The sequence below is a fragment of the Rhincodon typus genome, chromosome 8 (genome assembly GCF_021869965.1).
Source record: "Rhincodon typus isolate 14 chromosome 8, sRhiTyp1.1, whole genome shotgun sequence".
Lineage (NCBI taxonomy): Eukaryota > Metazoa > Chordata > Chondrichthyes > Orectolobiformes > Rhincodontidae > Rhincodon > Rhincodon typus.
Genome location: NC_063339.1, coordinates 94,103,413 through 94,121,830, shown reverse-complemented (window position 1 = coordinate 94,121,830; position 18,418 = coordinate 94,103,413). Strand labels below are relative to the sequence as shown.

The 18,418-nt window shown below is 44.5% G+C and overlaps 2 non-coding genes across 2 annotated transcripts; one reads left to right on the top strand and one right to left on the bottom strand.

Moving 5' to 3' along the window:
• Positions 1-5,196: 5,196 nt before the first annotated feature.
• On the top strand, positions 5,197-5,268 carry trnam-cau. The gene has a single exon. It is a non-coding gene; the product is annotated as a tRNA-Met (tRNA).
• Positions 5,269-6,943: 1,675 nt separating this feature from the next.
• On the bottom strand, positions 6,944-7,016 carry trnat-ugu. Its single transcript has one exon. It is a non-coding gene; the product is annotated as a tRNA-Thr (tRNA).
• Positions 7,017-18,418: the final 11,402 nt, after the last annotated feature.

Here is an 18,418-nt window from a genome sequence, read left to right as displayed (position 1 = left end):
TTAACACACTCCCAAAGATTTTCGCGAAAAGATGTCAAACAGCGAAGAGAGGACGCAGCTACAGATAACAAGGGCTCAAGCGGGATTTAAACGCGAGACCTCTCACAGCCTCATCAACGACCCTCACACCTCTACACCAACGAACAGTTTCATCGAGCATTAGCTTTCTGTTATAATCTAGTTGATCCTCATACAGAGATCTTTGGTTGTTGGAGACCGGTTTCAAGTTCTATATGCTCCAGAGGTGTGTAATAATATCTTTGAACAGGCTGCTTACATTTAAAAAAATTCAGTTCGGGCAGTGAAAGCAGCAATGAACAGCTTTCTACCATTCTGCCCCGGCTCCCGGGCTGATGCTATTTTCTCCTTTCCTCGAGCACTGGGCTGTCTTCAATGGCAGATGGATCAAACCATTTCCCTCCACGGGCAGGCAGTGCTTGGGGATCGTATACGTTTTGCAGCTCCTTCTTGAACACTGGAAGGGTGAAGAAGCAGAAGAGGCAGAATCAGACGTCAAGAAATTATAAACTACTATTGGGAACTTTCATCAAATGGCATTAATCAGAGACAGAGAGAAGGATACAGAACTGCTAGAAAAAAGAGAAGTCGAAACTAGAGACTATTCCCTTTAGAAACTGAATGCGGGATCTTTCTGTGGAGCCTGTTTGGTTTTCAGGATTCGACTTCACACAGCAATCTTGCAGAAAGTCTTTTGCAACGCGGACGTCGGTTTCTTTGTTACGACCGGGCAGAGGTTAATATCTGACACCAACAGTCCCAGATTAAGAGAATCCAAGTGAAGAACTCACTCACTGAGAGTCATCCCCGACGTCCCTGAGCTGCGGAGCTGCAGGCAGTTCAAAGCGGAAGGGAGGGTTAAAAATGAGCCATTGTTTCTCACTCGCCTGCTCTGTCACAGAGACAGTGAACAAAATCAGAAGTCACATGACACCAGGTTATAGTCCAACAGGTTTATGTGAAATCACACGCTTTCACAGCGCTGCTCCTCCATCAGGTGAAGTGACACTTTTCACCGGCATCTCCCCATCACAGAGACAGGGAGAGTGACGTTGTATACCCATGATGTCATTCCCGTGCAGGAAGAAGCCGTTCAGCCCATCGAGTCCACGGGGACTGTCTGTCGCTATATCTGTCTGAGATATTTACAAAAGTTGACAACTGTCCGAATAATGCTGAACTGCGCCTGTGCCGTGATGCTGTCTCCGACATACTGACCCTCTTGTCGTTCATGACTTCTCATTTCACCGGGAGGACGCTGCTGTCCGAAACAGCGTCGGCAATTCTTGCAGGGCGTCCTGCGCATGGAACACACTGCAGCTGATGTGTATCAATATGAGACAATTATTTCTGACACATGGAGTTACGGGAAGTTGAGCAAAATGCAGCATACTGCAGCTCTGTGCCGGAAGGACACTGGCAGCGATCAATACATGCACACCGCAACGCGGAGCTCCTAAAAATCACAGGGTTGTTTCGATCTAGTGATTTTTAACCTAACGGGCGCAGCATGCTCGCACTGCACCATTCTGCTAGCATAGAGTACTGGGCTTTCAGATAAGTATTGGGCTTTTCATCTGGCATGTGACACGTGCATTCGAGGATGATGTTTAAAGACCACCACTGATGTTCTGTAACATTTACCCGACTGTGTAAACATAACCTTTGTGTAACTTCCCACATTCTGTTCGAACTCGGATTTCACGCAGAATCACAACATTCACGAAACATCAGAGTCGGATTGCGTGCATTCTGAAACATTTGTTTTCCCTTTGAGTTATTCCCTTGTCGTGTTCCCTGCACTGGTAGCTCTGCCCCATCCCTACTTCACGGAGTCCGACCTCATTTCGCGGAGCTGCGTTTTCAGAAAGCTGCTCGGAGATTTGGCAAAACTGAAGACAAGAAATCAGGAGCCAGTACTGGGACCACCCCTTTCCTGGACATTTGTTAATGACACGAAATTGTGAACGGGGTAGACGACTCCAAAATCCTAAAATGAGGCAAAACTCACAAATGAGCTGATCAATGCAGAACGCCATAAAACTGGCCTTTTCGAACGAAGTCCATTTTGTTTAACATCGCTCTGTGCATTTTCCTGAGCCTGATGCTCCAAGAAATAATGGTCCATTTTAATAAAAACCGCTCAGGATGAGTTTTGATTTCACAATCTCGCATTTCACACGCCTCTTTCTGTGTGCCTTCTTGCAATATTAATTGATCCCTTACTGTGTTCCTTTAAAACACGCTAAGGGGGAAAAAAAATGGAACAACAGTGATTACAAAGGTTACTGTGACCATAACGCAAAATCCAACAACTGTACGATTGCAACGCCATACAACAGACTGCACGAAAAGCAGAAAACAAGTAGCGCTAGAGAGCTCCAGACTCGCAATAGGCATACTTACTAAAGAGTGGACTGATATTAGGGAAGTCAGAATGGGGAGAATCTTTGCAATTCGTGGCTCCAGAGGTTATGAATGTCTGTATTGAGTCTGTAAAAGACTGACATTGATAGATTGCTACAGGTTAAAATCATCAAGAGCTCAGGGGATAGTGCAGAAACATGATGTCGAAGCAAAAGGTCATTCATGATCTCAGTGAACGGCGAGGCGGGCTTGATGTTTGCGACTTGTGTCCGTGTGGAATGAAAGTACATTGACACGTTTGTTCCGAATTGAAGTGTTCGCAGGAAGCAGGAAGCTGGAAGCTGAGGGAGACACCGAGCAAACCGATGCAGATGGGACTGCTGGAGCTGCAAAGGCCCTTTCTGCAGCACTCATGAAATTGCACAGCACAGGGGAGAGAATTGATGCATTGAATTTGGGTTGAGCGGCCCAGCATCCTTTCACAAGTCAGGGTTTACTGGGATATAAGGTATTAGAACAAACATGGATAGCATTTACTTGGATATAAAAACATTATAAAAGACACGAACTGGGTTTACTGGGATATGAAGACGTTAGGAAGGGCACAGGGAGGATTTACTGGCACACGATAAACTGTCTCACCTGTTTCCTGCGATGTGTATTTGAATCAATCTCTCAAACTGATTTTATTGCCACACGGGCCAAGGTTGTCAATGCTGAAACTATGCACTAGTAAAGATTGTCCACTCTCACACATTCCACTTCTCTACAGGAGCTGTGAAAATGAATTGCATTGCCCCGTTCTCTGTCGCTCTGGGATTATTTGAATAACAAAATCGATTCTGTGAGCTGGGGAAAATGCTGAAATTTATACACATCAGGTGCAGTGTGTCTGAGAGACAGGACTTCCTTCAGTAGCACCCCATCTGAATCAGACAGCTGCGCCCTTCCTGCGACATTGAGAACGACACAGACACAGATCCCCATGATTGGGAGAGATTCTATCTTTCCCAACAACTCCGAATTTTTCGCGCTGTGTCAGATGTGGTAATTTGGACAAGGTTCCGAACAGAATTTTAGTTTCTCTGCATGCACAATCTCCCTTTTGCACAGCCTTCCACACTTTCCATACCTCCCACTCCCACCACACCTCTCCCCTGTCCTGCAAGTCCATGTTTGGCAGGGAGCTGAAGAGCGCATTCGTGTTGTTCTCGTCCAGCACGACCTGCCAGTGAAAGATTGTTTCCTCCAGCCGCCAATGGAGACAGCGTTGCCCCGGGGGAATAGTGCTAACACAGCCTCCTTGGAGCGGGGGTTCAGAATGGGAAGAAGCTGTTGTTAAAACTCAGTGCTGCTTCAGTGTTAACGGATCTGAGCTGTTGCTGGTTCATTGGTCTCGGGATATAGTTCTGTTCCATGTGGATGGAGTAAATAGGAACAGCTCTCGCGTTCGAATTACAGGCGATCCCTGGAGTTCTGTATCTTGCTCCATTCTTCACTGAGGTGATCTGATTTTGTTGAGATCGAGTTCAGCCTGAGATCCCTCAGGATCTATGTGGCGAGTATTATTTTTAAAATTCGTTCATAGGATATTCATTCACGGGATGACGGCGTCATTGACTATCCAGCATTTATTGCCCATCCCCAATTACTCAGACACATGGTCAACCATATTGCCTGTGGGTCTGGACTCACAGGTCGGCCAGACCAGGAAAAGATGGCAGTTTTCTTACCTAAAGGGCATTAGTGAACCAGATGTGGTTTCTCCAACAACCGATTCATCGTCATCATTAGATTCTTAATTCTCGATATTTATTCTATTCGAATTCCACCATCTGCCGTGGTTTTGAACCCGAGTCCCCAGAACGTTATCCAGATCTCTGGATTCACACGCCAACGAAACTATCACTATTACATCATATCCCCATTTTGCAGCAAGTACGTGTGGCTCGTTGGTCTGGGGTACGATTCTCGCTTAGGGTATTATATAATGCTGATATCCGAGAGATCCCGCGGACGACCCCGCCTGCCTTATATCTCTTTTGCCACAATGCCCAAAGAGCTTTCCGAAAAACCAGCTTCGTCAAATGAGGTCGGGTTGCCTGAAGTGGGGATGAGGCAGAAGTACGATTACAGTGAACACAGCCAAAGAGAATGCTTGTTCAAATCAAAAACAAGTGTTTCAGGTTGTTTGCCCACGCATTCTGACTCTGAGTGAAAATTCCAGCTGCATTGTTGCTCAGTTCAGGGCGTGGAACTTGCGGAAGCGGGAATGCGAAGTGATTGGAGACAGCGTTGAACAGATTCACGTGAATGGTGCCGTGTATGAGGAATGTCCGTAATGAAGTTAGATGGGAAAGTTGGGAAAGCTCTCCTTGGAGAAGAGAAAGCTGAAATTTTGTGCAGAGAGTGGCAGGGTCACTAAAATGCTGTCTAACAGTACTAAAGACGCAGATTCAATCAACACAAAAGGAAATTTGATGGTTATGTCACAAATAACAATGGGCAGAGTTCCACAGAGAAGGCAAGAGAATTCCATGAAATGGCACTCATTTGCTCATTGTGGAGAGCGGCACAGATAAGGTGGGCTGCATGGCCTCCATCTGTGTTGTGACAAATTTTGTGATTCTGAGTGAAATCTGAATGTGGGAGTAACAGAATGTGGGGCATTAGACAAAGGTTATGTTTACACAGGCGAGACACATCTGCGCAACAGGGTATTACACAACAACAATGATTTTTTAAAAATTTGTTCTTGAAGGTGCATGCCACACGCCAAATTAAAAGCCTAAAAAGCACACAGTATTGCCAAGCAGAGTGGCGCAGCGGGAGCGTGCTGGGCCCATAACCCAGAGGTCGATGGATCGAAACCATCCTCTGCTATTCCTTATAAGCGCGATTTGTGATTTGTTCACTTTGGCACACAGGTGAGGTGACACACTTGGCAAGATCGCAGCAGTTTTCTCCTGTTCACCGTTCGTCTTCTCTGAGTTGGGACGAAATTGGGGTAGTTGAAACTTATTACTTCCAGTGCTTTTCCAAGACCTGCAGTAGTTGCACATGCTGTTTCAGACATGAATAACAAGAGGATAATCATGTTGGAGATAGCATCACGGCACAGACACATTTGACCATTATTAGAACAGATATCACCGATTGTGAATAACCTCAGAGAGATGCAAGCGACAGAGAGTCGCCGTGGATTCGATGGGCTGAACGGCTTCTTTCTGCACGGGAATGTCCCCTTGGGTTTATGACGTCACTCTCCCTGTCTCTGTGGCTGAAGCACAATTTGCAACTTCTTTAAAATTCCCAGCTCATCTTTCTCACTGTTCTGATGCCCTGATCAGGTTTGAATCTGATCTGCAGGAACTGGAATTGTTTCACTGCCTCATATCAGTAAATGTCACTGAGAACATTGGAGTCAGTGTCCCAGCGTCAACAGAGGAGGGGAAGCTGAAGTAGTACCACACACTGCCATTTGGCACCTTTTAAATTCCCAAACCACTCAATCACTGAAGCTCCTTGGAATGGAAAGAAAACAGAATTTTTAAAAAATCCACTCGTCTCAACTTTTTGAATCTTTAGAACTGGGAATCAGAGGCACATGAAGGGTGAACTGTCCAACTGAGTAGAGACAGTTAAACTACCTTCCCTTCTTTAAGTGGCCAGGACATTCATTGATCCGAGACATTAAAAGGATTCCCTCCAGGCACTGCTCAGCCTTTGCTGCTGTTATTGTGAGGACAATAAATCCTCACTCCCTGAGCAGGCCTCGAGCCCAGGCAACAGTGGTGAAACTACAGTACCTTTACCACGAGACCACCTGGGAACAAGCAGACTTGCATCATTTCTTAATAACACAGCTTCTGGCTTTTATTTCATTGGTAATCAGTTGCTCCTGCAAAATGATCGCATCATTGAGTTTTTATAGTATGGAAAGAGACCGAACATCCCAGTTTCCAGCACTTGGCCTTTTAGCCTTTTGTGCTCTCATGTTTCAAGTGTTCATTTCAATGTTATTTTCCCTGTAACATTTTAATCTCACGCATCACTACCAATGAGACTGAAGTTTGAGGTGGGAAAACTGTGTTCATGCCCCCTCGGGGAAGTGAACCTCATTTTCACTCATAGCAGGAAACAAACAAGGACACCTTCCACCGAGAGTGCCAGAGGCTTTAGGAGAGCGCAGCCCCCAGAAAGCAGAATTTCACTCACTTGGCTCGATTGTCCCAGTGCAGACTTCAAAACTAGAACCTGTTTACAGCAACAAAAGAAAGCATTCGGCGGCTGCCCCGGCTTTGTGTTCCTCCTACGTTGTTCACCTGTCACTCTGCAGTTTTCCGGCTTCACCTCGCTCTTCCGGTCAAACTTCGCTCACGTCAGCTGCTTCCTGCCATTCCGAATGCTCTTCCTCAAGTCCGTGGTCGGACAAGCAGGAATGTGGAATTTCAAACACATTTCTCGCCTGTGGAGGAAATGATGTTGTCATAATTTCAGATAAGATTGAAAGGGCTCCTGTCGATCTTGGAAGCAGCGGGTGTGCAAAATTTACCACAGGCCCCAGTGAGACTCGAACTCACGACCCCTGGTTTACAAGACCAGTGCTCTAACCACTGAGCTATGGAGCCAGTAAAATAAATTTGGGAAGAGGGTCTCATGTGTTAGAAACGACAAAGTAATAGATAATTGGAGACCTTGTGTATAATGAACCAAGACGTAATAAAACCGAAACAGAGCAGAGGGGCATCACGTGCAGAAGGACGGGAGAATGCAAGGCCGAATCAGAGTATCCTGAGTCACATAAACAGATCTTTCCTGGTAGTCCAGTGATTACGATTCGGTGCCTTCACTGCCATAGCCTGTTAATGGTTAACATTTACAGCAATAAATACGAAATATTGACTGATGTTTAGAAGCAGAATTATGTCATTGACCAGTCAAAATCGATTCACTCCATGTTACAGTTCCACATCAGCAATGTCAGCTGCAACTGTCTGACGTGTAATCAGTTTATAACAAGAATAGAGGGGAAGTCAGGAAAAGTGAAGGGCAATGGTAGTTTGTGAGATTTGACTGTCGGCCGAGTGGAGCCAGGCTCAAAGTGGGTGCTGAAGACCAGTCTTCACTGTTTACCCTGGTATACAGATCACATTGGATCAATCACACAAGGACTCTCCTTTGTGTGTTGTCCTTTGCACATCACAACTCGGTTCAGTGCCTCGAGGGATTCGGAAACTTTTAATTTGGCAACTAACTCAGGTCAGTGGTCCACAAACTAAGCTGTGTCGGGCCACTATTTAAACGGGCCACCACTCATTGCAACGACCCAGAACTATACAGAGAGAGGAAGAACACCAATACAAAATCTTCGCTTTGAACGGATATCCCTGCAATTTCATCCGCAGGTGCCTGCTAAATAGCAACAGAAAGAGGACACATTATGCCCTAACACACTGGCTACACTGCCATACATCAAGAACATATCAGAACTGACAACTCCTATGACCACTAGGAATTACGGTAGCAACACAAGCCCAAAGCCATGCTACGACAAACACTCACAAGGATTAAAGACCACATACCCACGACATGCAGAACCGACATAGTTTACAAAATACCGTACAACCACTGCCACAAACATTGTATCAGAGAGACAGGAAGGAACCTAGCCATCAGAATACATGAACATCAGTTAGCAGCAAAATGACACGACGAACTTTCCCTAATATCAGTACACTCGGATAATGAAGGCCATCAGTTTAACTGGGACAACATAACCGTAGTAGCCCAAGCCAAATATAGACACACATGGGAATTCCTAGAAGCATTGTTCTCAATCCATAATGCAATCAGCAAACATATAGAATTGGACCTCATATACAACCCATACAGAACAGAACGGGAAATGACAGAACTCACCGCAACAGACCGGGCAGTATAAATTCAAAGTGGAGTAGAACAACATCGCTTCATCGGAAGTCTCATTCATGATGTTACCTCGCAATGGTGACGAAACGTCTGAACGAGCCAGCTGGGCGAGCAAGTTAACAACATCAACTTTACCGTTTAATGTGTGGCTCAGTGTCAGTCTTTGTGATATTATACACACACTGTTCTACCCGCTTCTCCCGACGTACACAAGGTACCCCGACAAAAGGCAGCTTTATGTGGAACACAAGCAGTTTCTCCAGACAATGGGTACTGTTGCCATGAGCTGGGATATGAAATAGACAGTGAGCTGAAGTAACTCCACACTCATGTTACTCATTTACCTTTCAATTTCAATTTTCAATTTCCAAAACCCAGCGATCCAATCACTTCAGCTGCTGGGAATCTGACAAAACAGCGCTGGGCATGCATTCCTCTTCGGAAGCATCCGTCAATTTGCAAGGGTCGAAAAACTGTCAACTTCAGTCGAGCGAGGGAGGATACAACATTTCAATCTTCCAAACCAAAGTCAGACGCCGCATCAATTACACCACTGGCTCCACACGTCTTGCTGCAGCTTTCATCCTGTCGACTTGTGATGTATTCAGGGATATTGGAAGAAAAAGCATTCGCAAGGTGAATATCCAGCAAAATAATCGCCGTCACTGCTGCACTTCAATGTTCTCCACTTTGTGAAGCGGTGAATTTCACTGGCAAATGAAACACGTTCGTTCTTATATGCCTGCTTTACTGTCACCCGTTTCTCTGCCACCCGTTTCTCTGCTGGGACTTGCCATCATTTTATTCACAGTCATTCCAAAGTTTGCCTCTCGTATCTTTTTTAAGTTTATCTCCTCTCAACTTAAAACCGTCCCCGAGCCTTGAAGTCTCTCATCTTAGGGAAAAGACATCTACCATTAGTCCTATCTCCACGTCTCACTGTTTTATAAACTTCTATCAGGTCGCCTCTCAAGCTCTGAAGCACCAGCGAAAATAGTCCAAGTCTATCCAACCCTTCTTTATAAATCAAACCGTCCATACCAGGCAACATCCTGGTAAACCTCTTCTTAACACTTGCTAGCTTAATAATATGCCTCCTGCAACTGTGCGACCGAAACTGCACACAGTATTCCAGAAGAGGACTCACCAACATTCTGTCCAACCTCAATATGACTTTCCCAACTCCTAAATTGAAACAATTGAGCAATGAAGGCAGGCGTGCTGGAAGCCTGTTTAACCTCTCTGTCCATATGTGATGTAAACTTCAAAGGATTATGTACCTGCACCCCGAGGTCCCTAAGGAGGCACCTTAACAGTGAGACAAAGTCTGTAGGCGGTTGGGGAATAGTTTCGAATTTCTTTGACTTCACGTCCAAAGAAATTTGTTGTACACTTGCAGCTGAATAAGATCGGCAATTCATTCTCCGTGAAGAACTATAAATGAAACTGAACATTTTTTCAATTAAAAAGTAAAGTTAGACCCTCTCGAGTCGGAAGGAAACCGTCGCTCAGAGGCACAATTCCCGCTTTAAAATAGTGCCTTAATGATTCGACCACATTCCGATGATGTTAGGAACATTTCATACTTTCCGAACTCCACCCAAGAAATCCAGAAACAAGGCTCTGTCTCTTTGCATTTTGAACCCTCCCTTCCTCTCAGCAGTTCTTTATTTTAAGCTGATAAAAATTCTGACCAAAGTTGAATGTAACATTTGCACATTTCAATGAGATAAATTTAATTTTTTTTTGAATGTTTCAATGACTTGTGGAGTTTGCATCAAATTGAGTGAATTGAAGCGAGTTAAACAGCTTTTTCCCGCAACTTAATTCAATTTTGATTAGCCATGTGAGAAATGTTTGCGATCTGAAAAAAAATCATCTTTTATTCTCTCTCCGCAAATATTTTTTGACATTTCGAACATTTCCAAGACGTTTGTCGATCGTTGAGTCATTTCCAAATCCTCAGAAACTGGCAATTTCCCATAAAATTTGTTCAAAATTGACTATGCTCCTTAGTGTCTTATCCCACGACAAATTAAAACTGCATCAGTAGAGACTTATACTCACAACCTCGGCATTACACACGCTTCTCCACAGTCATATAAATACTGCGGGCTAACCAACTGCGCCACTGGAGCGACACACACTAAGTATTTCCAATTATACCTCAGTTGGCAAATCGGCTGCGAACTGGGATCATATGATTCTCTTCACAAGTGGTTCCTGACGTTTTTGAGGAAATTACTGAACTACGGAGTGCGAAACTGGATTGATTACTGCTATACACATTTTCAGCATTTTCCTACAGTGTTCCCTGAGCCTTTGATGTTTCCAGCCTGTAGAAATCTGTCAATCACGTTCTTGCCAGGGTTGCGCGGTTTGGACTGTCGGGTGAAGCTGAATAGGCCTTGCAAAATTTGCCTGCAATGTCGGAGGATGAGAACTTCGAGAAGCTTATAAAGTCATGAGGGATATGAACAGGGTGAATGGTCGAGGTCTTTATTCACCGGGTGGGCCAGTCCAAAACTACAGGGCATATATTTAAGGTGAGAGGGGAGAAATGAAATGGGAGCTGAGGGGCATTTTTCACGCGGAACTTGGTGCGTGAATGGAATGAACTGACGGAGGAAGTTGTGGAGGCTGGTGAAATGACAACACTTCAAAGGCATCTGGATGCGTGCATGAATCGGAAGAGTTTAGAGGGATAAGGCCCAAATGCTGGCAAATGGGGCTAAGTTAATTTCGGATATCTGGTCGACATGGACGAGGTTCGCCGAAGTGTCTGTTCACGTGCTGTCCATTCTGACAACACTTGACGACACTACAGTTGCTAACCCCCAGTTTAATCATTTGTTTGCGTACACCACTGGAGTCAGTCTCTGTGGCGCAATTGGTTAGCGCGTCTAGTTGTTAATTGAAAGGCTGGTGGTTCGACCTCAGCCGGAGACGAAAGGGCTGCTTTGCTTTTAACTCCGTGACATGTTCTCAGTGAGAATTTTGGCTGCAAGAAGGTAACTGTGTTCGCTCCTCAGGTATCGAGCGAATTCCCGAACAGACAGCTCTTAACGCGCAACCGAAGCAAAAATGACAAGGCAAATGCAGTTGCAGACACAGCAAAGCATAAATGCTGTCTGTGAGAGACCTCGACTTGTCTGTGTCACGATCTGCTCACACAAGTGGCAGCGGGGCACTTCCAAACTGCGCTTTCAATTACACTGGGAGTTTAGTCCAATGCCACTTTCCGCAAAGTGCTCAAATAAGGGAAAAACAGAACAGAATTAGAATGACCCATGAAAAGTGACGATTAGCAATTACAGTCTCGAAGAGCTGGGTTTCCTTCTGATCAACAATGCGGGTGTGCCTGCACGACAATGTTTGCAGCCGATCTAGAAGGCTGCTCATCAGTTCCCTTCTCCAGGACAGAAATGAAGGAAATGAGAGAAAATTAACAAAATTTTCCGTCGAGATTACTCTCCTTTTCGCCACAACAGCAAATAACTGCGATTAGAATTCATGCAGGATTTGATTTCACAGCAGCAGTGGTACAACAATCTCTATTCGCTCTCAGTGGAAAGGGTGAACAACGCAACTTGCCTGGAACATGAAGCAGCAGCACAGCCTGCTTTTTCCGATATCATGCTGGGGGCATTCCATGCCACTGTACCATGGAAACATGGCCGGGACGCTGGCCCGATGGAGGATCTGTGCTGTCCCAAGTCAAAGATCAGTTTGCGAGCAGCAAAGACATTTGGTTGCCTTCAACTTAAACGCAGCTCATCCCGACCATGCTACCGCACAACCTACGCCTACTCAGAGACTGGAAGCTCATTCCTACACCTAAGACCATGACGAGCTGTTAGCTCAGAAATGACATCTTCCGACGTTGCTACTGCAACACAACAGCGAAGGCACAGGGAAAGGCTTCGAGGATCCCTATCCGGCTCGTACATTTTCTTAACTGTTCGGGTATGCTCGGTTACAATATAATTTCCCATCAGATGCTGATAGCCCATCCATCAAAACAAAAAACAATGTAAAACTGAATCTACCTCGTAAGACTTGGTCGAGCAACAAATGCAATGCACCTGTGAGAAACTGTATTTGGTTCTGCTTCGGTAAAGAAATATGAACTGTACAACATTTCTGGAACTTAGATTTTCACTTTGGAGAATGATTTCGCTCATTGCTCGAAACAGAACAGCTGTCGCATTTACAAGTATTATTAAGAAATAAAGAAAGTAAAGCCCTTTCCTCACATTTGAACATGTGTTAAAATGTGCACCATTCCAAAGGTTTTCAAAGTGCACAAGATTGGAAACAGTGGGTAAACGATAATCGGGACTGGGCGCATTCTTGTAACGAATATATTGGAAAAACAGGAAGATCAGTACCCTCTGTCATTTGTACTGCCATCTGTAAGCTTATCATTTTCTGTCTTATATTCCCACTCCTTGCTTTCCATTTGAAGCTTGGATTCACCATCAGTCTGAATTTACACCAAGCAGCCAATTAATCTGAGAACTCTACAGGCAGAGGGATGTCGAGTTAAACTCGGGACAGAAGCAGGCAGCGAATCAAAGAGTGGGTAAATTGATATCAAGTATGACAACCAGAAAAAAAAACAAATAATTAGAACGGATAAGCTTGACGCATTGAATAAGATGCAGGAGCCACAATAAATCATATGGTCCATTCTATCCGCTCCCCCATTCCACGAGATCATGGATAATCTGATCATCCAGAGACGCCACTTCCATGCCTTATCCACTTAATCCTTGATATCCTTAATAATTAAAAATGTATATTTGAGCTTTGATTATGCTTATCGACCCACGGTAACAGCCCACTGTAGTAAAGAATTCCACAAATTCATAGACCCTGAGAGAAAATGAATCCTCCTCATCTCTGTCCTAAGTGGGTGACTCCTCAAACTGAGATGATGCCCTCTGGTCCTGAACTCTTCCACAGAGAGAAAACATCCTCCACATATTTATCTTGTCAAGCCCCCTAAGAATATTAACTCTTTCAACGCTGTCTTCACTCATTCTTTTAAAGTCCAATGAGTACAGGCCCAACCTGCTCAATCTCTCCTCACACGAAAATCCGTCTACACACCAGAGAACACGGTGAACCTTCACTGCACTGACCCAATGCTCATGTATCTTTCTTTAGATGTGGGTTCCAAAGCTGTTCACTGTATTCTGGCTGTACCTTGTATAACTGTAACAATCCCTCTCTGCATTAATTGTCCATTCTCTTTGAAATAAAGACTACATTAAAGTTGATTTCCATCAGCTGACGAAGGAGCCGCTCTCCAAGGGCTTTCGATTTCAAATAAACCTGTTGGACTTTTGACTTCTGGCTCATTATTTAGCTTCTTACTTATTTTAGTGTCATCCACATAGTTGACAATGATACATTCATTTCAATCATGTAAGTCATTGGTTGTGGCGGGAAAGTGACTGATATGAAATGATGTTGAAACTCCCATGAATCAGCAACCTGCAAGAATTCAGAACTATGTGCCTGATGCTCTCGTGTCTTCGTTTTGACTAAAATACGGTCCCTGGTCAGGGAATAATGCCTTAATTGTTTTGCGTATATTTTATGAAGGAAGGTGACTTGCAAAGTGTTTGAAAACTAAAGGGTCACAGTAGTTCTGGCAGAATCAGTTGAGTGAAAGTTCAACTTTCACATCAGAGCTGGAGACCCCTGTCAGACAATAAATCGAGGAACAAGCATGGAAGAGAGGCTATGGACTGAAAGAGGAGGGAAAGTGAGGGACATGAAATGTTGGAACACAGCACATGGGAACGGGAGAAAGAGCTGGAGCTGGAAGGGTCATTGTGGGACCTAATTGGTCAGATTCTTCTGCCTGCCATTTGAATGGACCCACGCAGCAGTCCTGTTTTAACAATACAACTCGCTTCAATTTGAAACGTTCATGAATGTTGCTGTCCCAAAATGATTCAATCATTCGCCAATTGAGAGACACTCTTGGTTTCTGGGTTATTGTCACTCCTTAGACCTTTGTCGCTCTCAGTGGATATATCTGAGTGCCTTTCTGGCAGTATCAAATGGAGGATGATTGAAATGTTGACTGAACACTCCTTCAGTCAGTATCGTGCCAGTTGGTCAGATTGATCCAATTGCAACAAACCGCTCCCCACTATCTTCTCAGGGGCAACTGGGAAGATGTAATAAATGCTGAACTACTCACATTCATGGGAAGAATTTAAAAAAAAAATGAGAAGCTCGAAATTTCTTCAGATTGATTAATATTCTAATTCACTGTAAACACTAGTCATGACGATTTTAGCACCTGAACTTCTCGTGGTGTCAGACGATGGATTTAAGCTCCAGTCGCTGTTGGGTCGAGGGTTCGAATCCCACTGCTACCAGAGTCGCTTGTGACGTACCCTGCGTGGAAGCTGGGCAAGGCTAACTTTGTTGTATCGACTAACCTTCTCGGTCTTTGCAGTTACTCAGACCTTTGTCAGTTTCGGTGATGAAAGTGGTAAAATGGGCAACAGGGACTGAAAACAGTGAGAGCTCCAGCTGTACAGTGCCTCCTCAGATCTCTGCTTCGGGACCTTGCATGCCATGTTGGCTCCAGTTTCTGTGTCTCAATTGGTCAGTGGCTGAAAAAAACTGTGGCTTGATACCACCCACGTACACAACCTCAGCGATTTCAGATCAAGCAATTTACCGACCTCGTACCTACATTTCACCCACGAGCACTGTATGATGAGATTGGATTGAAACAGCGCCATCAATGATTCACCTCGGCTCCAGTCAGAGTGGGACAGGGACAAGTAAAAGGCTATGATGCCGTCCTCTCAATCAGAGAGTGGTGTGACCATTTGATGTTTTAGTTATAAATTCTGTGTCTGACACTCTCTCATTAACACCTGATGCAGATACAGTGCTTCAGTCGTTTTGGGTCAAACAATTAAGACTCCAAGTCCTTCCATTTAACCCACGCAAAATCCAAGAGAAGATTGATTTCAAAACACACCCATCAAAGACTCTCGCTTCCCCTGCTCCACACAGAGTCAGACAGAGACAAGCAGCGGGAGTTGACCCCTCTCTCCAATTTCCCGCTGCCAGCAGAAAGTGGCCACTGCAGCTTCAATCAGCGGCTTCCTGCCCATCCTGGGACACAATTTACAGAAACACATTCCTCATGAACGGTTTTTCCCGTGTGAAAGAGGCGAAGTAGCTTTTGTTAAATTTGGCAATGACTGCAACAGATTCTCCTTGTCTTTAGAAGCTTTTTGACCAAATCCCTGTCTCCAAATTAGAAGCGGCAAGATTTTGTGATGAGAACAGCGATATAAAAACGAACTCTGTTCACCCATTAAACGAAAAGTGGGAAAAACACACCTTGTTCGGATAATGAGGGAGCAGCGCTGTGAGGCGAATGCAGTAACCATTACACTGCAGAAACACAGCGGGCCCACCGACCCTATTTTACATTGTCTTGGTCTATTATGCACAGGCTATCCAGTCATCAATGACATTGAAGTTTCTAATGCATGAGACCCTCTCTCAGAGGACACCCATGCCAGCAGTGTTGGTTCTGTAGTCTGGTGATTCACCGAGTGACCGTGAGTTCACTTATTTCTGGGGCGTGCGAGAATTGTCACCACATGCTGCATCCAACATCCAAAGGAACTATTTAAATGTAGTTCGAAATTATTTCTGATACAACAGTATTAACACCACCATGTCATTTCCTCCACCAGCCAGAAATGCGTTTGAAATGCCACATTTCTGTTTGTCGTTCCAGGTATTTAAGGAAGATCTTTCAGAACCAGCTGATGCGAGCAATGTTCCAGTTTGGCAGGAACACTGAGGTGGAGCTGTATAAACTGCAGAGTGATGTGGATAAAATGGGGCAGTAACACAGACAGTGGAGCGGCCGAATGATTCCTTTCTTTGCTGTAAACAGACTATGATTTTGAAGTCTGAACTGGAACAATATAAGCCAGGTGGGTGAAAACCTTGCTTTCTGGGGGTTGGTCTCTCCTGGGAGTTGGTCTCTTCTGAGGCCTCTCTCACTTTCGGGGGAATGTGTCTGATTGCTTCCTTTTGTGGGTGAAAATGAGGTTCAGTTCCCCGAGGGGGACATGAACTGTTTTACCATCTCACACTTCAGTCCCATTCATTGTGTCTTTTCAGATTAAAACATCACAGGGAAAACATCATTGAGATGAACACTTGAAACGTCAGAGCATACAAGGCCAATTTAAACGATGGGCGTATAAAAACTCGATGATTCGATCACTTTGTAAGAGAAAAGAAATTCAAAGGCTGCATCATTAAATAATAATGCATGTGCTTCTGTCCTCATTCATGGTGGTATAGTGGTTAGGATTTGGCACTTTCATCTCTGCGGACTGGTTGTGATTCCCGGTTAAGGAATCAGGATTGATTGTTCCTGACATGGACAATAGTAAAGGTAAAGCAGTTCTGACGGGAATCCTTTCGGATCAAGTAATGTCCCCGAGAACATGGGAGTCAATGCCCCAGCCTCTTAAAGAATGGAATGGTGCCTGAACTCTCTCTGTTCAGTCAGACAGTTCACCGTCCATTCTCCTCTGATTCTATTTCCCAAACAGATTCTAAAGATTCTTGAAGCTGAGACTGGGCGATTTGTTTTGTTTCCTTGCCATTCCATCGAGCAGCAGTGATGGGGTCGATGGCTTTTGGAAACTGAAATGTACCCATGAGCAGCTTGTGGGACTATTCCAGCTTCCCTTTCTCTGACGAAGCCTGGGACATTGGCTCTTGACATGTCACCGGTGACATTCACTGACAGGAGACAATGAAACGGCTCTCGTTCCGATAGAAATCAAATGTCATCGTGTCTTCAGAGCAGTGAGAAAGATTAGTTCGGAGGTGTAATAAATTTGTACGTTGCACTGGAGCCAGGTAGGAGTCGAACCTACAAACTTCTGGCCTGTAATTAGGCATGTTCGACATTGTGCTACTGGCCCCTGACACATGTCGCTCTTACATGCTATAGTTATGATGTTAACACAAATATAAGTCGCAATGGTAACATTCACAAGGCGAACAGCCAGCAAAGATAATCACAGTCACTGCTCCACTTTGACAGCCCCGACTTTGTGATGCGGTGAGTTTCGTTGGCAAAGAAAGCATATTTGCCCTCAGGGAACTGCCATTCACCTTATCGAGTCCGCTCAGCTACTCAATGAGATCACCACTGTTCTGATAAATCTCAACTCCACTTTCCTGCTTTTTCTCCACAACTTGAGATAAACTCGAGCCTACTCAATACACTGTATATCCCGTTATTTTTCGGTAGTTTAGATTACTTTAATGATCTGTGCGTATTTGCAGGAAATTGAACAATATGAAACCAGCTGAAAAGCTCAGCTTGTATCTTCGTGGTGAGGCCACTGAGTTTTTCTGGTTCCGGGCCTGGGAATTGGAATTATGTAATCGTCTGCAGCAGTGTTTCCTTCCCTGAGTGAGAGAACTCGTGAAGTAGCCGATGTAAAACTTGATTGTGCAAATACATCCAAGGTCGTAGCCCAGAAAAACTATACTATTTCCACCTGAATATGATTTACATTTACCAAGTGAAAATAAGAAAAAAAGTTTTCATTTTGAATCATAACAAATGCAATACAACCACTGAGCCCATAGAGCCTGACTCACCATTCAATGAAATCATGGGCGACCTCCTACTTCAATGCCATTTTTCTGCACTATCCCGAGAGTTCTTGATGTTTTTAATCGATAGAAATCTGTCAATCTCAGTTTTGTACAATTTGAGTGCCGGGCATTCACATCCTCCATGGCCCTGAATTCCATTGACTTTCTCCATTCATTCATTCTGCTATTTGGCAAGAATTTCTGTTGTGTTTCTGGTGCTCCTCCTGGCGTGCCCTCCAGCACTGTGCTTATTTTGTGTTTCCTCGGTGCTCGTTGTGAAGCTTCGTGGTCAGTACTCGACATTGTAGCCACAGCAACCTTGGCTCAAATCCGAATCACAGTAGTGTTTATTGACCCCATTTTTTTCTCTTAATATGTGCAATATTAACTCAGTAGAGGATCAATTAATATTGCA